The sequence below is a fragment of the Rattus norvegicus genome, chromosome 20, assembly GCF_036323735.1.
Source record: "Rattus norvegicus strain BN/NHsdMcwi chromosome 20, GRCr8, whole genome shotgun sequence".
NCBI classification, from domain to species: Eukaryota; Metazoa; Chordata; class Mammalia; order Rodentia; family Muridae; genus Rattus; species Rattus norvegicus.
In genome coordinates this window covers 30,047,175-30,068,095 of record NC_086038.1, presented here as the reverse complement: position 1 = coordinate 30,068,095, position 20,921 = coordinate 30,047,175, and the positions used below count along the sequence as shown (strand labels likewise).

The 20,921-nt window shown below is 48.8% G+C and overlaps 1 protein-coding gene across 4 annotated transcripts in view; it reads right to left on the bottom strand.

Annotated features, from left to right (window-relative positions):
• Positions 1 to 20,921, bottom strand: part of Lrrc20 (leucine rich repeat containing 20) — a 105,513-nt gene that overhangs the window by 3,090 nt on the left and 81,502 nt on the right. The gene's annotated exons all lie outside the window — the stretch shown is intronic.

Sequence of the window (20,921 nt, the reverse complement as noted above, 5' to 3'; positions counted from 1 at the left end):
AGGAAACAGGAGAGCTGGTCACAACAGTCTAGAATCTACCAACACACGGATGGGTATGTGAATGAGATGGAACTGAAGTCTGCTGACAAAAGGAGCAACATTCAGACACAGAAGAGAGTGACAGTATATATGTATGTATGTACTCACTTAAAATAAATAAATAAATCTTTAAAAAAAGAACAAAGCGTATTATGTATGTGAACTGATGAGTGAGGAGGCTGCATCAGGTGACATGTAGAATACTCGTTTTTTTAAAAAAAATGTTTATTTCATGTATATGAGTACACTGTAGCTGTCTTTCAGACACACCAGAAGAAGGTACCGGATCCCATTACAGATGGTTCTGAGCCACCATGTGGTTGCTGGGATTTGAACTCAGGACCTCTGGAAAAACAGTCAGTGCTTTTAACCGCTGAGCCATCTCTCCAGCTCCGGAATTCTCATTGATGGTGGCAGCATCTGGCCCACTTCTGCCCTGAGGAATCCCTAGAGCAGGACTTTGCTTCATCCACCCACTACTTGTAGACCATGCAGACCTGGACTCAAAATGTGACTTCATCAGGATTCCCTACATCATGTCCCCTGTGTCACAAGCCTGTAGGAGTGCTCTGGATGGTCAGGAGTCAGACTCTCTCCTGTCACAGCTCAGGGTCCCAAATGCTAATGTGTACAATGCAGAAATCAGGTTTCAAATTATCACCCATTCAGTTCATCCAAAGACATTAGGGCCTCCCTCAAAACACACCCAAGGCAAAAATATAGGTAGTAATGACCTCATTTAAGTTCCAGTACAACGTCTGAAATGGGGTGGCTGGGGATATAGTTCATCTGGTAAAGGACTTATGGGAATTTGAGTTAAGTTCCTGATGCCCACGTGGTAGATGAAGAAAGCTGATATTTACAAGTTCTGACCTGTACAAGCACGCTGTGGTATGTCCCCTTCCCACAATCAATAAGCACAAAAGTAATGCCAGGCTGTTGTGGCACACACCTTGAATCCCAGGGCTCAGGAAGCAGAGGCAGGCAGATCTCTGTGTGTTCGAAGCCAGCCTGGTCTACAGAGCTAGCTCCAGGACGGCCAGGAGTATACATATAGACCCTGTCTCAAAAACAAACAAACAAACAAACAAACAAAAACAACCACCAAACCAGGGGTTGGGGATTTAGCTTAGTGGTAGAGCGCTTGCCTAGCAAACGCAAGGCCCTGGGTTCGGTCCCCAGCTCCGAAAAAAAGAAAAAGAAAAAAAAATAAACAAAAAACAAACAAAAAACCACCAAACCAAAAAAAAAAAAAAAAACAAACAAACAAACAAAAAACCCAAACCCAAATGAATACAATGTATCAGCAAGCCCATAGCAGCCCTGCTTTCTTCCACAGTAATTTTAGACCTGTGGGGACACAGATGCTCAGCTGCAAGCCTGTGTGCGCAGGTGGCGTGCGTCTGGGAGGAGCACAGCCGCACAGTCATCTTGAAGGTTGTTGTGACCACTCTTGTCAGTAGGGTGCTAGATTCCTCCACCATATAATTAACTGCTGTTTGGTGTTTCTTTTTCTTTTTCTCATTTGCAAATAGCCAGAACTCTGTGGGGACACAATTTAAGAACAGGCAGGCAGAGTTTCCTCGTCGACCGTTCCCACCCATTGCCACGGCCCTGAGGTCCACACACGGTCCTTGCTATCTCCTCCATCTTCATGAGAGCTGCAGAGAGACGGCTTTCCAATGCCCCCCGTTGCTCAGCATTGCGCTGTAGAACACAGGCTACCCTTCCTGGCCGACCATCTGATTATTAACAGGGACTCCTATGCTTGTACTGATTTATGGCTGTCGTGTTTAATTAATTTGTTGCTCAGTTTGTTCCAGATCTGGCCTGCGGGAGCTCCTTCAAACTGGCTGATGGCTTTTGTGTTTTGTATTCTGTAGTGCCGGCTACTGAGCTTACTAGCGAGAGTTCTGTCTTATACTTCCACCTCTGGCTCTGTGGGTTGGCAAGCGCCCAGCCATTTTGGGATGTATTAAGGCATGTTGTGGGATCCATTGACAAGGTTTTGAACATATCTAATCTCCTGCTTGAACTGCAGCCAAGTGTCCCGTGCTCTGTCCCTTGCTGCCTCTTCCCCTGTTCTCTGCCAGTGATGGACATACAGGCTACATCATTTGTCCTTAAAGGCTAGCTCGAGAATGCCCTTGGCTGCATGCCAGGAGGCGAACAGTCAACGGCTCCATCAAAGGATTTGTGTATGGCTGCCTTTGATGGTTCGTGGGCCCTAGCTCTGGTCAGTCTGCCTCCTCAGAGCTTTCAACTGAGGCTGTCAGGCCTAGCTGGCCCCCATTATCCACGGCAGAGATACAGCCCAGACCTTCCTTTGCTCTCCCTCCTGACATACACCGTTTAGATGCTTTGAGGATGGTGAAGAGCGCCCAGGGTGCTACGGCCAGGAGGTGGTGGACTCTGAAGGCTCCCATAGCACAGATGCTGCTCTCCCCTCTGGGTTTGGTTGCTAGGATGAAAACAAAGAGAGGCCAACAGCTCTGACCGGCCTTTTCCTGTTCAAGTGCCGGGGCCGAGGAAGCCTGGGCAGCTCCGGGACCCACCTCTCTGCCCACTTCACAGACGGGGTGGGGGGGTGGGGGGACCTGAAAGCTCAGTTCGGGGACATTTGGTTACTGAGCAGAGCAGGGGCCAAGCCAAGAATAGGGCTACCTGCTCCAAAGCATCTTCTACAGAGGGCGAGCTACTGTAGGCATGGGGTGGGAGAAAGAGACCTCAATGCCTGATAGGTGGGTGGCTCCACACCTACAGGATTTCCCAGGGGCCTCTTTCTCCCAAAGCAGTTTAAGGCCAGCACAGGCCTAACCACATGGGACTTTGCAGTGACACAGGCTTCTAGGGACCTCTGTGCTGGGCTGAGTTTTGTTGCTGATAGAACTTTTGGTTGCTTTTTATTTTCACTCAGGGACTTGTGTATTGAAGGCTGGCCTTGAATGTGCTACGTAGCCAAGGATGATGGAATTTCGGATCCTTTGGTCTGCACCTCCCAACAGCTGGCAAGGCACATCTGCTCCACAACATCCAGTTTGAGGGGTGCTGGGGATGAAGCCAGGGCTTGAGTATGCACAGAAATATCTAACGATGGTGCTATAGGTTTTCTTTTTTAGGTAGAAGGTATTGAGGGCTTGCAAATGTGTGATCTACATGAATTATTAACCTTTTTTTGGGTTTCTTTGTGTAACAGTCCTGGCTGTTCTGGAGCTCACTCTGTAGACCAGGCTGGCCGCTCAGAGAGATGAGCCTGCCTCTGCCTGCTGAGTGCTGGGATTAAACATGAATTATTAACCTTTTTTTGGGTTTCTTTGTGTAACAGTCCTGGCTGTTCTGGAGCTCACTCTGTAGACCAGGCTGGCCGCTCAGAGAGATGAGCCTGCCTCTGCCTGCTGAGTGCTGGGATTAAAGGCCTGCACCATCATGCCTGGCTTCAAAACATTCTCCTTCTTTTTAAAAATTATTAACATCTTTAACTCAACATTTTCAATAACTGAACTAGCTGAGTACCATTAGTTTTTTGTTTTTTGTTTTTTGTTTTTTTTTACGATTTACTTTATTTTTATTCGTGGGAATACCCACACATGCATGTGCACGTGTGCACATGCCTGGGGAGAGTGTGTATACATGTATGTATGCCTGGGGAGACTAAAAGAGAGCCTTGGGTTCCCCAGAGCTGGAAAGACAGGTACTGTGAGTCACTCGATATTGACATCTTGGAACTGAGACTCCAGTTTTCTGCAAGTGAATACCAGATCTCAGCTGTCGAACTATCTCCCCAGCCCTCCCTGTTTCCCATGATTAGCATGATCTTCCATGTAGGACACAGTCCAGATTGGTTAGAAGATTCATGAAGGAGCCCCAGCTAAGTAATAAACTGGCCCTGTGTCCCTTCTGCCATTTCCCAAGCAGCTTTACAACATGGCTTGTGTCACCTTCCTTAGCTGGGTGAGGGTTACCAGAGGAGAGCAACATACAGGTGGCCAAGTCTTCAGGGGGAAAGGATTAGAAAAGGGATGTTTAGCCACTCAGACGGCAGGGTAATGGGCCACTCAGTTCCTTGAGAGAGGGCTGTGTGTTCTCAGGTCAGGGCTCCACTCAGGGCTTTGGTGTGCAGCTTGCACAGGGGAACCCAGCAAGAAGACAGCCTACAGGATACATGTGGGAGTATCACTACCTGCCTGGTAAGTACGAACTACTGCAGACAGAAGGACAGGGTGATGCCCAAGAGACTAGGAGAGGCCAGAGTCTGAGGTAAGTACTCTGTCCCAGAATGCAGGTCAAAACATTTCCCTTCCTCAGAGCAGATGGAAAGCAAAGTGATTGACACCTGTCAGTGCCTGCCCACTTCCTCGCACTTCCGGCTGAACAGTTGCTGCCACCTGGCAGGCTCCTTGCTGCCCCTTGTCGACTGTGGAGCTAATGGCAAGAAGATAAAGGCTCATTCCTTTCTAGACAGTGGCTGAGAGGAGGTAACCAGGCAACACCACCCCCCATGCCCCATCACCAGAATCAGGAAACCCCCTTGGGTCTGGCTTAATGAGATCAAGTCATTTCACTTCTATTACCCCCACACCCTCTGCTATCATTGAAGTTTAACTAAATAAACCCTATTCCTTGGAAGGAAATCTCTTATGCAACTACCTCTACCATGGGTGTTTGTAGAGGGTCCCCCTACTCCAGTTCACACTGAGGGTGTTTGTAGAGGACCCCCCCTACTCCAGTTCACACAGAGGGTGTTTGTAGAGGGCCCCCCTACTCCAGTTCACACAGAGGGTGTTTGTAGAGGGCCCCCCACTCCAGTTCACACCAAGGGTGCTTGTAGAGGCCCCCCACTCCAGTTCACACCAAGGGTGCTTGTAGAGGGTACCCCTACTCCAGTTCACACCGAGGGTGTTTGTAGAGGACCCCCCCTACTCCAGTTCACACAGAGGGTGTTTGTAGAGGGCCCCCCTACTCCAGTTCATACCGAGGGTGTTTGTAGAGGCCCCCCACTCCAGTTCACACCGAGGGTGTTTGTAGAGGCCCCCACTCCAGTTCACACCAAGGGTGTTTGTAGAGGCCCCCCACTCCAGTTCACGCCGAGGGTGTTTGTAGAGGCCCCCCCCCACTCCATTTCACACCAAGGGTGTTTGTAGAGGCCCCCCACTCCAGTTCACACCAAGGGTGTTTGTAGAGGGCCCCCCTACTCCAGTTCACACCGAGGGTGTTTGTAGAGGCCCCCACTCCAGTTCACACCAAGGGTGTTTGTAGAGGCCCCCCTCCAGTTCATACCACCAGTGTTTGTAGAGCCCTCCCCACTCCAGTTCACACTTGCAAGCATCCTGACTGGGAAGGGACCCAGCCTCCTCCAGGACCCCACACCCCCATCTCCTTCAGGAGATCGACTCCTGTAGTTCAGCAACCACCTCTGACTGATGGCTCTGAGCAGAAATGCCCTCCCCTTGCCATGGCAACGAGGTTCTCAGGCCATGGCAACTTACAGCTCACCCCACAAAAGAGGACAGATTACTTTGTTTCCCACTCAGACCCAGCTCTGAACGTACATACCAAGCAGGCCCGGTGCCACTGAGTGGGCCCAGGCATGTCTATTTCCCTCCCTTCTCCTGTGGCCTATGTTCCTGACAATATTGATCTCAGTCACCGAGGATTTCCCTGCGACATCAGCATGGTAAATCTTTTCCTTTCAAAGCTGGCCCAGCATTTCTGCCCTTAACTGTTGGCTCACACATGATGTACAGCTTAAAAAAATTATCACATTTATTAGTGTGTGTGTGTGTGTGTGTGTTTGCACACTATGGCACACGTGTGGAGGTCAGAGGACAACTTGCCAGAGTCAGCTTTCTATGTTCACCGTGTGGGTTCCAGGAATCAGACTCAGGCCATCAGGGTTGGTGGCAAGTGACTGTACCCACTGAATTGTCTCTTTCCCCACAGACAGTCCTTTGGAAGGAAGGGAGAACCTTTTAAAAGTTGCATCTCAAGTCCCTGGTGGGTATGTCCTTTCCTTGTTGAGAACGAGGCTCACAGACACTGTTTTAGTTTGCCCCTGGCTGCTGGGTGAGCTAAAGACTCACCACTGGGATCTGCTAAAACTGGCGATGGCTCACGGGTAGAGTGCTTGACACTCTCGCTAAGGACTGGAGTCTGGTTCCTAGCACCCATACCAGTTGGTTCATAACCAGCTGTAATTTCAGCTCCTGGGGATCCAAGGCCCTCTTCTGACCTCTGCAGGAAGACCTCCCCATAGACACACAACTAAAAATAAAATAGATCTTGGGGCTGGGGATGGCTCAGCAGTTAAGAGCACTGGCTGCTCTTTTCAGGGAAACTGTGTTATCCTCAGCAGTTGCCCAGCAACCATCTCTAGGGCTAGGGGATCAATCATACCCTCTCTTCTGGCCTTGGGGTGGGTGGGTGGGTGGGGCTGGCACAAATGTGGAACACTCATACATGCAGACAAAACACCCATACATGTAAAATAATGAAAATAATCATTTTTAAAAATTTAAAAAAGGCGAAGTTGATTCTCAGACCATGGGAAGGAAACCACAGTTTGTACGTTATCAAATATCAAGCCTCTCCGTACAGTATGAACGGGCCTGATCTAGCTCTTGGCCTGACGATTCAAAGTAAAACAAAACCAACGATAACTAAAAACTAGCAACAGCGAAAAGGTTTCAGATGTGGTCGGATAGACAGGTCTTAATTTATATAGTTCTGCTACAAATCTGAGTCCACGTCCCTTATAAACAGGTACAGATGGGACATTTAGGTTTGAAAAAAGAAAAAATTGGGGTAGGGGCAAGAGGTGTGCATATAATTAAGGAATCCTGGTGAAGCTTATCTCATTCTGGTCCTTCAAAGGGGACTCACAAATGAATTATTCAACTGTCAACCGAAGCCATCATTGAACATGCCTCTGGCAGGATGATGGGCTCCCAGCTGAGAATCCCTACATCTGGTGGGTTTGGGGTTGTCATTTGTCCTGCCAGCCTTTGCTACTTCTGGAATCCAAGGTAGGGCAGTGACTCATCTCTGTGTTGCATCAGCCTCAAAGAGAGTGGGGGACTGGGGGACAGGGAGGGAAGGAGTGGGGGGGAGAGATGGAGAGAGGGAGAGAGGGAGGGAGGGAGGAGGTAGGGAGGAAGGGAGGGAGAGGGAGGGAGGGAAAGAGAGGGAAAGAGAGAGAGAGAGAGAGAGAGAGAGAGAGAGAGAGAGAGCACATTCCTAAGTGATTAACAAGCCTGTCAGGAAGGAGTAAAAGTCAAGGGGACAAACAGAGATGTCAGGCTTTTGTCTTGCTTTGAGTGACCTGTAAGCCCCAAGTAGGAAGTCAATCCCTTTTAGCAAAAGCTGCTTCTAAGTGCCTGTCACACGGGAGCTTGGCAGCTTATCTAAGAGGGCCTAGCAGCAAGATACTTATAGAAACTGAAGTCTGAGACCCTGTCCTTAACAGGTTCCTCACAACAACCCTGTCTCCATTAGGGCTTCACTGTTGTGAAGAGGCACCCGGATCATGGCAACTCTAATAAAGGGAAACATTTAATTGGGACTGGCTTACAGTCCCAGAGGTTTAGCATGGCAGTGTCTAGGCAGTCATGGTGCTGGAGAAGGAGCTGAGAGTTCTACATCTTAATCAACAGGAGCAGGAAGAGACACTGGGACTAGCTGGGACCTCAACGTCTGTCCCCAGCAACAACACACTTCCTCCAACACTGGGGGACATTTTCATTCAAACCACCACAGATCCACTTCCTAGATGAAGAAATTGAGTCTCAGATTCTTGGTGATCAAGGTCATTAAGACAGGGCGTCAAACAGGAAGGGCAGACCCCCGATCCTGTCCCACCTGGGGGGGCCAGGACCAAATGGAGATACTAACCTGCTTTCTCCATTCCTGAAGGCAGTGGTGCTGAGCAGATTGCTCAGGCCTTGTAACCTTGACTGTCAGACTGCTCCCACTTCAGAGATGGAGCTCTGACCTGCTAAACTATTCCACCTCTCTTCCTGCCCCTGGAGACCAAAGCTCTCGCCTCGGTTTCTCCAGAGGGGACAGAACTGGGGCATTGCTAAGGACCCGTCTCTATGGTGGACTTCATGATTGCTCTGTCCCTCTGCCTGGGACTCGAGGGGTCTACACAGTTGCTGGTGTCCCTGAAGAGGGTCTCCCTGTAACGCACTGCCTTACAGACTGCTAGGTGCTGCAGAAAAAAGACCTGCCTTGGAGCCTTCGTTTGAGTCCTGACTCTCTCTCCAGTGACTGCTAGAGTGACAAGCAGCTCAGAGGTAGGAGCTATGGAGCCACAGACCGTGTTAACGCTGGCGCGACTGACAAACCGGAGCAGTCTCACCACAGATGACAAGCTCGGGATGCCAGCCGGGAGCTCCGAGATGAAGCTTAAGAAAGATCATTTATGCTCCAGAGGGGACAGAACTGGGGCACTGCGGAGACAGAGGATGGAGAGGAGGTGGTCTATGCCTTAGGATGAGGACACCTGGTGTGTCCCTGTCAAATGCGGTTCCCTGGGTTAGAGCATGTCACTGTATCACTACTAATGGAAAAGGCCTTGTCACTCTGGCCTGCACTTCCTCTCAGAGCTGGGGACCTCCCGCTGCTCCTCTGACTCTGGCTCGAAGGCCACCTCCTGCCATATTCCTTGGTGGCCCCTTCAAACTCATATATAACATTTTTTGTTGCTCTTTTAGAGAGAGAGAGAGAGAGAGAGAGAGAGAGAGAGAGAGAGAGAGAGAGAGAGAGAATGTGTGTGTGTGTGCGTGCGCGCGCGTGCGTGCATAAGCACACTTGTGGAGGCTAAAAGATGCAATCAGATGCCCCAGGGCTGTGATTACTGGCAATTATGAACAGTATGGTGTGAGTGTTGGGAACCAAACTCAGGTCTCCTGGAAAAGCAGCAAGTGTTCTTGACCACTGAGCCATCTTTCCAGGTTCTGGTTTTTGTTTTGCAGCAAGGTCTCAGGTAGCTTAAACTAGGCCCAAACTCATCAGGTAGCCAGGGCTGACCTGATTCCTAACCACCTTGCTGTTGCTCTCCAAATGCTGGGATTACAGGTATGTACCACTGTACCCTGCATATTTTTACCAGAAAAAAATTAATTTTGCATGTGTAGATGTTTTGCACACATGTGTATTTGTGCACTATGTATGTACCCGGTGCCTGCAGAGACCAGAGAACAGGATCAGATACCCTGGAATTGTTATTACAGATGGTTGGTAGCCATCATGTGGGTGATGGGAATCGAACCTGGGTCCTCTGCAAGAGTAGTCAGTGTCCTTAACCTCTGAGCCATCTCTCCAGACTCCCCTTTTACTTTTCGAGATAAGGTTTCAGCGTAGGGATGCACAACCCCTCTCGCTCTTGCTTCTGCTAGACATTAAGCTTCTATTCCACGTCAGGGCACATAAGATGCTATGGGTTTAACAAGGCATTCTGGGGGGCAGCTTCTGTCTCCTTCAGCTGTAGGATATATGAGAGGAGGTTCTAGAATCCCCTCATGAAGCCAAAGCAAAACTCTCTAAGGATTCAGGTGTGGTGGCCACCTGAAAATGCTGACTAGCCCCAGCAGTTGTGAGGCTCTGGTAGAGGCTAGGGAGGTAGTTCAGACTGAGTCCCTGCCTGGCACGCAGGAAAGAAAACCCTCAGGTTATCCCCAGCACCACACTCGGATGTGGTGGGATATATATATAACTTTAGCATTTGGGAGGTGGAGGCAGGATGACCAGAAGTTTAAGGTCATCCTTGGTAAGGCCACTCGAGGCCACATGGGACCCTATCTGTCACAAAAGAAGGGAGTGTCTGAGGCAGGAGGACTGGGAGTTTGAGGCCAGCCTGGGCTACATACGGAACAAAGACCCGAGAGGCTCGTTTAAATTTCTCTTGGTCCACTAGTATATGGAGAGGGTTACAAAGACTTTGTCCTAGGTGGGGGCTGTAGCCACAGACTTGTCAAACCTTGCTGAGAAAGACTCCAATCAGGATAAATACCCTGCCATCCAGGATGCTCCTTCCTGGGCTCTGTCTATTGATGGGAGGCTTGGGTAATCAATTTCGGCAGCACCCAAGTGGGCAGAATTTACAGACATCACTGCCCTGAAGCCAGCTAAGTCTCAGCTTGACTTCCTCTTGCTGGTCATTAGCACTATTGACCGAGTTGTGTGAATCCAGAAGGACCAGCTGAGAGGCAAAGCGACGAATGCCATCTCCCTGAGTAATGTTCTTTATCTATGTGGCACCCCATGGCCCAAAAGGATGCTGAGAGGAAGAGGAGGAGGAGGGGAAGGAGGAGGAGGAGGAGGAGGAAGAAGAAGAAGAGAAGGAGGAGGAGGAGAGGGGGAGGAGGAGGAGGAGAGGGGGAGAAGGATAAGGGAGGAGGAGAGGGGGAGGAGGAGGAGGGGGGATGAGGAGGAGGAGGAGGAGGAGGAGGAAGAAGAGAAGGAGGAGAAGCAGAGAGGGAGAAGGATAGGGGAGGAGGAGAGGGGGAGGAAGAAGAGGGAGAGAGGAGGGGGAGGAGGAGGACCAAGAGGAGAAGGAGGGGGAGACTGGGCCTAGGTAAGTGTGGAGGGGTGGCAAGTTCCCAGCACGCAGTTAATTAGCAGAGGTTAGTGTATCTGGAATGACTTTAGATTCTTGGGAATCCAGGCTGGCCGGAAGCAGGGTCTGGCTTCATATCTAAGCCTCATAGCAACTCTTGGTGCCTAGAAACAAAATGAAGTAAGATGAAGGATGTCACACAGAGCACAGCTTCACATCCCACTCAAAATGCCACAGACAAGCACATAAAATCAGGTGACCCAGCTGGGAGGGTGTGTGTGTGTGTGTGTGTGTGTGTGTGTGTGTGTGTGTGTGATGCCTACAACGGGGCTGCATCTGGGACACACTCAGTTCCTCAGACTGTGCTAGTGGCTGGCTGGAAGCCAGATGGGGGAGCAACTAGGCCCCTCCCATCTCCCCAATACCAACAGACGGGCAGGAAGCCAACAGAAATAGAATAGTCCCCTGCCTTCAGGGAGAAGAAGCACAAAGCTGGTTTCAGACAATCCCTCATGTTGAGTTCCAGCCTTTGGGAAGGCTACGTATGATGGGGAGTTCTAAACCCACTCCTGAAGAGATGGGGCTTGAGGCCCAGATCCCAGTCTCCCAATCAGCTACAGAGTGAATTTGGCTAATACAGGCTTCACAAGCTGGCCTTAAAAACAAGATTGCCTTGATTCTACCTTGTCTAGGGAGATGTGTACCACCAGGCCTGCGGTGTGCATGCATTTGCATGTAGAGGCCAGAGGTCAACATCAGATGTCTTGTTCTCTGGCTCTTTCTCACTGAACTGGAAGGTCACCCACTGAGCTAGCCAGGCTGGCCAGTGAGCCTCAGGGTGCCTGTCTCTGCTTCCTTAGAGCTCAGATTACAGAGGTGCAACACTGTCTGTTGGCTAATGTTGGCAGTCAACTTGACACATCTGGAAAGAAGGAACTTCACTTGAGGACTTGCCACCATCAGACTGGCTTGTGGACATGTCTTGATAAACAATTGATGAAGGAGGGGCTAGCCCACTGTGGGAGGTACCATTCCTTAGGCAGGAGAGTCTGGGTTGTTTTCTCTTTGGTTTCTGTTTCAGACTCCTCCCTGGAGCTCTGGCTTGGCATGCCTTCATGATGGAATATAACCTGTGAGCTAAAACAAACCCTTTCCTCCCAAGATTGCATTTGGTCATGGTGTTTATCACAACAACAGACCCTTTCCTCCCCAGATTGCATTTGGTCATGGTGTTTATCACAACAGAAAGCAAACCATGCCTGCCTTTTTAAATCGGTGCTGGGGATCTTAACTGGGGTTCTCACATCTGCAAGGAAAGCACTTTCCAGACTCAGCCGTTTCCCCAGCCCGTGTGTACTTAGGCTCTCAGACAGCTCATGCTTGCCTCAGGCAAGCGAGGTAGCTGAGGATGACCTTAAACTCCCTAATGCTTCTCTCAAAGGCTAGGATGACAGAATACACCGCATGCCACAGTGCTTGGTTTTTAAACTCTCTGAGATGCTTTTGTGCCTCACTGACTGTTGAGTGTGGCCACAGGTATATTAAGAGGACCATGAACTGCTTTCCAGGGAGGAGGGAGTTCCTGAGGAGCATTAGTAGGCAACCCTTTGGAGAGGATGGGGAGGAAGTCTGTAGCCTGCCTTCCTTCCTTCCTTCCTTCCTTCCTTCCTTCCTTCCTTCCTTCCGAAGACAGGGTTTTCTCTGTATATCCCTGGCTGTCCTGGAACTCACTTTGTAGACAAGGCTGGCCTCAAACTCAAGAGATCCACCTGCTCCTGCCTCCCCAGTGCTGGGATTAAAAGTGTGCGCCACCATGCCCAGTGGCCTGCAGTTTCTTAAGAATCCAGAAGAAACCAAGAACAATCTCCTACCTACACACAAATGCAACCTGTCACAAGTGTGGGCCACAAGAGAAGGAAACAGAGAAAAGCCCTGGCTTCCCACAGGCTGACAGGGAAAGTGGCTGAGTGGGCAGAAAGGAGGCCACTCACTAGTCACACAGACTTTCCTTAAAGCCTCTGGTACCCAGATCTGACAAGCAATGGAATCTGACCGTGACAGTTCTCGTTAGAAATAAGTCTGCCTCAGCAGCTCACTACCACTCCTGCCTTGGCCTGCTCTCCCTCCTCTGGTCAGCTCCAACCCACCAGGGCTCCAGCTTGGCTACTCAAGACAATTTCTCTGTCTCTCATGTGTCTGCCACTCCCTCCCACGGAGCTGGTAGGCTCTAATCAGAGGTATGGAACTGCGTAATGGGCTGTCAGAAGCCCAGTGCCTAGGATGGTGGGGGTGACAGGCTGCGAGAGAGAAAAGTAACCAAGGCAGTGAGTTTGGGGCGTCAGAGGACCAGTACAGTACCATTCCTGGGGTCCAGGAGACGGTTCAGCTGAGTAAGATGAATGTCACAGCTATCCCCCTGCAGAATGTCACTTCCCACGAACTACACACTTCTCCAGAGGTTTGGGGTGGGGGGTTAGTTAGAGCTTTTCCAGGGACTGAAATGGGGTTTTGTCTGGGGTTTGCATGTGTTTCCAAGTAGGAAAGACCCTATTCGTAAGGCTTATTTGACAGAAGGTTTGGCCTAGCTCAGCTGCAGTCTTGCCTGTACGCTGGAATCATCTGGGACACTGTTTATTTTCTATTGTGCATGATGTATGGGTGGGGTGTGTGTGGGTGCTCGTGAACAAGCTTCTGTGAGTTTCCTGTCTCCACCTCCCATCTCTTGTAGATGTGCTGGGATTACAGATGTGCCACACAGCTGCATCTGGCTTGACGTGGGTTCTTGTGCTTGGGATTCAGGGCCTTGCACTTGCTCAGCAGATGATTTATCCTCTGAGCCACTCCTGAACCTCGTCTGCAGAGTTTAAGAACTTCCCACATCATGATTCCACCACAGGAGAGACTGGTTTAACGGGTATAGGATGTGATCCCGAGCTGGTGTGCTTAAAAGCGCGCTGGATGACTCGAATGTGCAGCTGGTGTGAGCACCATCTCCTCTCTCCATGGGGGCTCATTAGAAGGTTGTGGAGATCCTCATGGGATCATCAACCCTGAGAGGCTGTGTGGGACCGAGCTGGCAGGATGTGCCTCCAGTGTCTGCCTTACATATCCTCTGTGCCTCACTGCGGTTCCCTTTTAGCCACCGTTCTGTGCTTGGACCACGGCTCTCCTGGGGTTCTCTGTTCTAGAAAACTCCCCTCTTCCTGTATAAAGTGTCAGGAGTGACCAGAGGGAACTTGGATTAGAACCCTTGCTCTGTCCAGATGGTATGACTTTGTTCTGAAAGGTTACATACAGAGGGGATTAAATGAGAGCGTTCTTGAAAAGCCCTCAGAAAACATTTAGGCATGAAGTGGACAACCGGTAAATACCAGCTACTTAGGAAGCCATGATGCCAGGAGCCCCACGTGAGAAACGAGATTTGTTTTTCTTTGTGTCTCAGCTCAGTGCCTAATGCAGAGTTAATGTACCCCAGCTAGACCCCCATGTCTATGACTCCAACAGGCTGCTTCTGCCCTGGATAGGCACCCTTGCAAGGTTGGGTATAGACCTAGACCATTGCACAAACCCCTCCAGCACTCTAGGCAGGGCCAAGTGCTGGAGGTGTTGGGAGACCAATGCAAAAGTGGAGCCTAAGGGATTCACTACATAACTAAAGGTAATCTTGACATCTTGACCCTTCTGCCTCCATTTCCCAAGTGCTGGGACTACAGGTAGACATCATAATACTTAGATAGCAGGGCGCTAAGGATCAAACCCAGGGTCGGCGCATGCCAGGCAAGGACTCTACCAAGTGAGCTTCTACATGCCTAGTCCCTGCCAAACCTTCAGTTACATGTTAAACAAGTGTCAAAGGACTTCTCACAACATGCCTGTGTACAGCCAGCCAAGTGCCCACATCATCTTGGATAACTAGAGGTTCTCATTCATCAAGGTCTCACCACACAGTAGCCTGCACAGAGAATGCCATTTGGGCAAAGACTAAGTGTATGAAAGGTTTTGCCTAAACATGGCCTTGCTAGTCCCTTATGGTTGCACCTGTGCAGGGTCAGGGCTGCAAACACGACCTTCCCTCCACTTGGGTTTCAGGGCCAGCTCGTCTTTGCATTAAGTGTTGTTGAATCCCATCTGTCGACACCACAGCTGTGGTCAGAGGGTGCTTTCTTATACTGTCTGCCCAGTGACTGCAATACAGATGCCTGTACCGACCACCAACAAAATACATAACTCTGCAGGTGGCAGGCAAATGAGTGAGGTATAACCGGTGTTTGCTAATTTGCAGGTTCTTCTTTCTGCCACCCTTCTTCCCCCCTTAACCCTCTGACACTAGATAGGAGAGGAAAATAGATAGAAGGGAAAGGGGGAGGCATTATATTAGACTTCTTCCTGCTGATTAGGGGCATGGAGTTCCGTGGGGGCAAGTTTGATCTTCACCCTCAGGATATCTAATTTTTTCCTGTTTCTTCTTTGCATATGATAACTTAACAAACCACGGCCAACAACAACCAACTGACAACCAATGACCCACCATGCCTTTCAAGGCTCTAGTGTTTATACCCCCTCTGGAAAAGTCCCCAGAATTCCAAAAGTCACACAATCGCAGAAACTATCTGCTGCTAGCAAAAATCACACCCCTGCTAGAGCATGGGGCAAATCACCATCAACTGCTGTGGACAGTCTGAACCAGCCCGATATCCCACACCTGGGATTAAAACAAAAAACATATTCTTATACTATGTCTCTGTATGTTTTTTTTTTTTTAAGAAACCAAAATTCCCAATTGTCACTATAGAAAAGTTTGCCTGCCTACTGTATATGCAGGCAAACGCCATCTGGGAGGGTGCACTGTCCTTCTGCAGTCCTGGGATGTTCTGCACAGCCACCAGGCAAAGGTGGAAAGCTTTAGCTCCATCTTCCCCCTGAGCCTGGTTTGCAGGGGTAGAGGGGAGGAACATCTCAGCATTGTACTTTCAGATGTGCCAGACTAAGGGGCCCTGACTGGTCAAATACTTGTGGGGACCGTGACCTCCTCCCCTCAAGTGCTAAGAGGCCGTCGCCAATCCCACCGTTTTCCGCTGAATGTGTGCTTTGGGTTCACATGTGTGCAGGTGCACATGTGTATATATGGAGGCCACAGGACAATTTTCTGTGTCATTCTATAGCTGCTGTGCATCTTGGTTTTTGAAACAGGGTTTGTTACTGGCCTGGAGCTCACTAAGTATGTCAAGCTGGCTAGTGTCAGGGATCTGCCTGCCCCTATTTCTCTGATGCTGGGATTATAAGAACATCAACATGCCCAACTCTCCCCCCACCTCTCTCTCTCTCTCTCTCTCTCTCTCTCTCTCTCTCTCTCTCTCTCTGGACAATTTGTGGGAGTTGGTTCTCTCTCCTTTCTCATTGCTGATAGCAATGATCTGGTGATCAACTCAGGGCATCAGGCCTATTATCATCAAGTGCCTTTACCCATGAGCCATCTCACCTGCCCATACCCAGCTTTCTTTTTTTCTGAGATCTCTGGGGATTGAACTCAGGTCCTCATGTTTGACCGAGATATCTCCCCAGCTTTCAAATCCTGCTGAATGAAAGGGAGTGAGGGAGAGAAAGGACCCTCATGCCAATAGACTGTTAGGTATCTAAAGCTGACTATCAGTCTGTACTGCCCTGTATTGGCTCTAATCTTTACATGCTAGAGCAAAGTCACTGTGCAACCTTGGACAACTCCCCTGGTCATGTGTGGTGATCTGAATGATAATGACTCTAGTAGACTTATAGATTGAATGCTTGACCCTCAGTTGATGGAACCCTTTGGAAGGATTAGGAGGTGTGGCCTTGTTGGAGGAGGTGTGTCACAGGAGGTGAGCTTTGACCTTTCAAAAGCCCACACCATTCCGTTTAATTCTTCCTTTCTGCCTCCTGCTTGTGGACCAGGATGTAAGCTCTCAGTTATTGTTCCAGCACCATGTCTGTCTGCCTACTGCTATGCTCCCTGCCATGATGATCATGAACTCTAACCCTCAGGAAATGGAGCCCTAGTAACTTTTATTAGTTGCCTTAGTCATAGTATTTCTTCACAGCAATAGAAAAGTAACTAAGATAACATGGTTATATTCTGCAAGGCTCTGTTTGACTCTGTACTACACACCATAGGCCACTCTGAATAGACAACTTCCTGCCTATCAGTTAGCTACAATGAGTTCTTTTAATCTATTCTTTTAGTCACTGCAGGAAATGGTGACACCCACACACTGAAAAAAATCTGGAAAGAAAGCCTTCATTTTCTTGAACCCTGGCAGTTAGGCTTGGCAACTGATACAACTGCAATATCAGAACGAGTTTCTGTCTTGGGTAGTTACCCACTGCCCAAACAAGGCCTTGCATGAGGGACTGGGGTCAATGAGTTGTCCTGTGGCTTCTTGTTCTCCACTTTCTTTTTTTTTCTTCTTTTCTTTTCTTTTCTTTTTTTTTTTTTTTTTTGGAGCTGGGGACCGAACCCAGGGCTTTGCGCTTGCTAGGCAAGCGCTCTACCACTGAGCTAAATCCCCAACCCCTGTTCTCCACTTTCATACTTGCACTTTCCCCAGTATTCCCCAGTATCAAGGATTGAATCCTGATATTGTGGTGGTCTGAATAGGAATGATTCCCATAGATTCATGTTTGAATGCTTGGCCCACGGTGAGTGGCACCATTAGGAGGTGTGGACTTGTTGGAGTAGGTGCGGTCTTACTTGGGAAATTGCCTTACTGTTGGGTGAGTTTTGAGGTTTCCTGTGTTCAGGCTCTGCCCACTGTGGAATTCCAACCTCCTCCTTGCTGCCTTGGGATCAAGAGAAATCTTGGTTCCTCTAGCATCAAGTCTGCCTGCACAATGCCATCCTTCCTACCATGATGATAATGGACTAAACCTCTGAAATTGTAAGCAAGCCCCCAGTAAATGTTTTCCTAGAAGAAGAGTTGTCTTGGTCATGGTGTCTCTTCACAGCAATGAAATCCTAATTAAGACAGGAGTTGGTACCAGGAGTGGGATATTGCTGTGATGGGCCTTTGCATGTTTTTGCTTGGAAGAATATGGACTTTGAAACTGTGGATTAGAAAATCACTTGAATGATTTAAGTGGGGCTTAATGGGCTATCCTAGCAGGAACATGGAAGACAGTGTTGCCAAGGGTGATTTGAACTGTGAGGGCCTGGCTCAAGTGATTTCAAAGGAGAATGAATGTTGCTTAGAGACTGTTCTTGTTATATTTTGGTGAAGAATGTGGCTGCTTTTTGCCCTTGTCTGAAGAGTCTGCCTGAGGTTAAAGTAAAGAGATTTAGATTAATTGCATTGACAAAGGAAATCCAGCCTAGCATAGACAGACTCTGGACCTGTGGATCATTCTTACAAAGACAGTGTTTTGCAAATAGAGCAAGCTGTACAAGAAAAAATACAAAATATATGGTTCAAGGAGTAAAGGTGAACCAGGGAGTAGAATAGAGCTAAATCCAGATTAAAGATATAAAATAAAATTAAGAGTGGTGACCTCAGGGCAAGAGCCCATCCAGCTAAGCTTCTATCTTGTGAAAAGGATGTTCTCCAAGGAACATTGCAACCTATTCAAAATTCACTATGTGTTTGCTGTTGTACAAGGGAGAGTCATTTCACATTAGGCTTTATTATGACCTGGATATTGCTTTCATTTGGACATAGGGGATATGACTGTGTGTTAAGTAGACAAGGGATGGATTATAATGGCTCTTTTCGGTTGTCAAGTTTGACTGTATCTGGAATGAACTACCATACAGTAATGGCGAGCAAACCTGTGATCTGAATCTTGAGGCAGGAAGACAACATGCATTTAATGCATATCTGAGGTGGGATGATACACGCTTTTGATCCAGATCAACACACGCCTTTAATCCAGATCTTGTGGCACAGTGGCTATGCTTATAAAGATTTGTTAAAGAAAAGCTTAGGTCCAGGCATGGTGGTACATGAATTTAATCCAAGCCCTCAGGAGACAGAGGTGTGCAGATCCCTGAGTTCAAGGCCAGTCTACAGAGCAAGTTCCAGGACAGCCAAGCTTAGGCACTGAAGGAAGACTACAGACAATAGAAAGCTGGTGAAGATGTGCTTGAACAAAGGAGTCGAGTTCTAGACTCAGCAAGCCACTTAGCAGCTCTGGCCACGTAGCTCTGGCTTTAGCATCAAGAATAGAAGAAGGGTTCGTGGAATCTCCTCGGTAGCTAAGGGAAGTCACGGAGTGGCAGGGGTGTCCCTACACGGAGGCTCAGAGCGACCACTGCATGAAGCTATGAAGTTGCTTTGGAGACCCCGAGATGTTAGAGGTGCTAGAGCTGTGTGAGGAAAGCTGCACAGAGGAAGAAGAGCCAGCCCCAAAGAAGGAAGGGGCTGTAGTCAGCAAGGCTGAAAGGAGCTGGAGAGGAAAAGTCGGTGTTTGTCCAGCTGGATTTTGGTCTTGCTTTGGTTCAATGATTTCCATACATAGTTCCCCTTTCTCTATTTTGGAATGGTAATGCACATGTACATGTTGGAAGTATATGGTCTGTTTTTGTTTTTAATAGGGGATTACAGTTAAGCAACTGCATGGATCTCAGAAGAGACTTTAAATCTGGAGTTTTAAACAAGTTGGAGACTGTTATAGAACATGCAGATTGTTGAAGCTGAACTGAATACATTTTTTGCATTATGTTACGGCTATAAGCCTAGTGGTTTGGTCCCCATAGATTCATGCTTGAATGCTTGAGAGTAGAGCGGGGCACTATTAGGAGGTGTGGCCTCATTGGAGGAAGTGTGTCACTGTGGGAGGCAGGTTTTGAGGTCTCTTATGCTCAAGCTACACCAAGTATGGCACATAGTCCCCTTCTGCTGCCTGTGGATCCAGATGTAGAGCCCTCAGTTCCTTTTCCAGCACCACATCTGCCTGCACGCTGCCGTGCTTGCCACCATGATGATAATGGACTGAACCTCTGAGACCGTAACTGGTTTCTTTTATAAGAGTTGCCAAGGTCATGGTGTCTTTTCACAGCAAGAAAACCCTAAGACACCTTTCCAGCATGAAGACCTGAGTTCAGTCCTAGAGCTGGGCATGGTGAGAGGTGCCTGTTTTTGTTATTTGTGGGATGATGTCACAGGTGAGGCAGGTACAGGATAGAAGGAGGCCTGTTATTGGATGAGAAGGAAGGATGGGCGGGAGAAAAGTCTGAAGGGAGAGGAGACTGGAACGGAAGAGGGGAGGAGAGAGAGAGAGAGAGAGAGAGAGAGAGAGAGAGAGAGAGAGACAACATGGAAGCTGAGGTTAAGATTCCTTGCTGTACCTTTACAGGTTGTTATAAATGTTCTTAAGGGATGGATGTGTACAGGGCTTTGTATGTTTAGGTGGGCAATTATATCTTATCAATTGGATCAAAGGTTATTGTGTTGTGTGTTCTTTCATGTAGTGATTTAAGTGTAAGAAAGTATGGGTCAGCTAGAGACACTGGGCCACTGCGGAGTTGGGATGTGTTTCTGGCATGGAAACCTGCCTAGGGAACTAGATAGGTAGAGAGATTACTGCCAGGCTCAGAGAGGGGCCTTTGGCAGTGAGATACAGGATAGAGCAAAGAGGATGAAAGGCTTTGCTGACTGAGACTTAAGATATCTAGCAGATATCTTGGGGCACCGGGCAGTGCTGGATCTAGAGGGAATAAAAACAGCATTCTATTTTTTTTATAATTTTACAACAACAGTTATTGTTGGTTTTTAATATTTACTTTCATTTCACGTGTCTTGGTATTGTGTCTACATACATGTCTGTGCAATACTTGCAGGCATTGGTCTGTGGGGGCCAGAGGAAGGCGATTCCCCTGGAACTGGACTGAACAGTTTGTGAGCTGTCATGTGAGTGCTGAGAATCAAACCTGGGTCCTCTGGGAGAACAGCGAATGCTCTTGACCACTGAGCCTTCTCTCTAGGGCAACCCCTCCACACAGACTTGTAATGCCAGTGCTAGGGAGGCAGAGACGGCCAGTCCAGCCTACTTTCTGAGTACTGAGAGACCTTGCTTCAAAATGAGGGTGATGTGAGGGTGGGAATGTCGAGTGACTCTGCAGGCGTCTTAGTCAGGGTCACTATTGCTGTGATAAAACACTATGACCAAAGCAACCTCGGGAGGAAAGGGATCATTTGGCTTACACTTCATCACTGCTCATTGAAAGCAGTCAGGACAGGAACTCAAAACAGGGCAGGCACCTGGAGGCAGGAGCTGATGCAGAGGCCATGGAGGGTGCTGCTTACTGGCTTGCTCCCCACGGCTTGCTCAGCCTGCTTCCTTATAGAACCCAGGACCACCA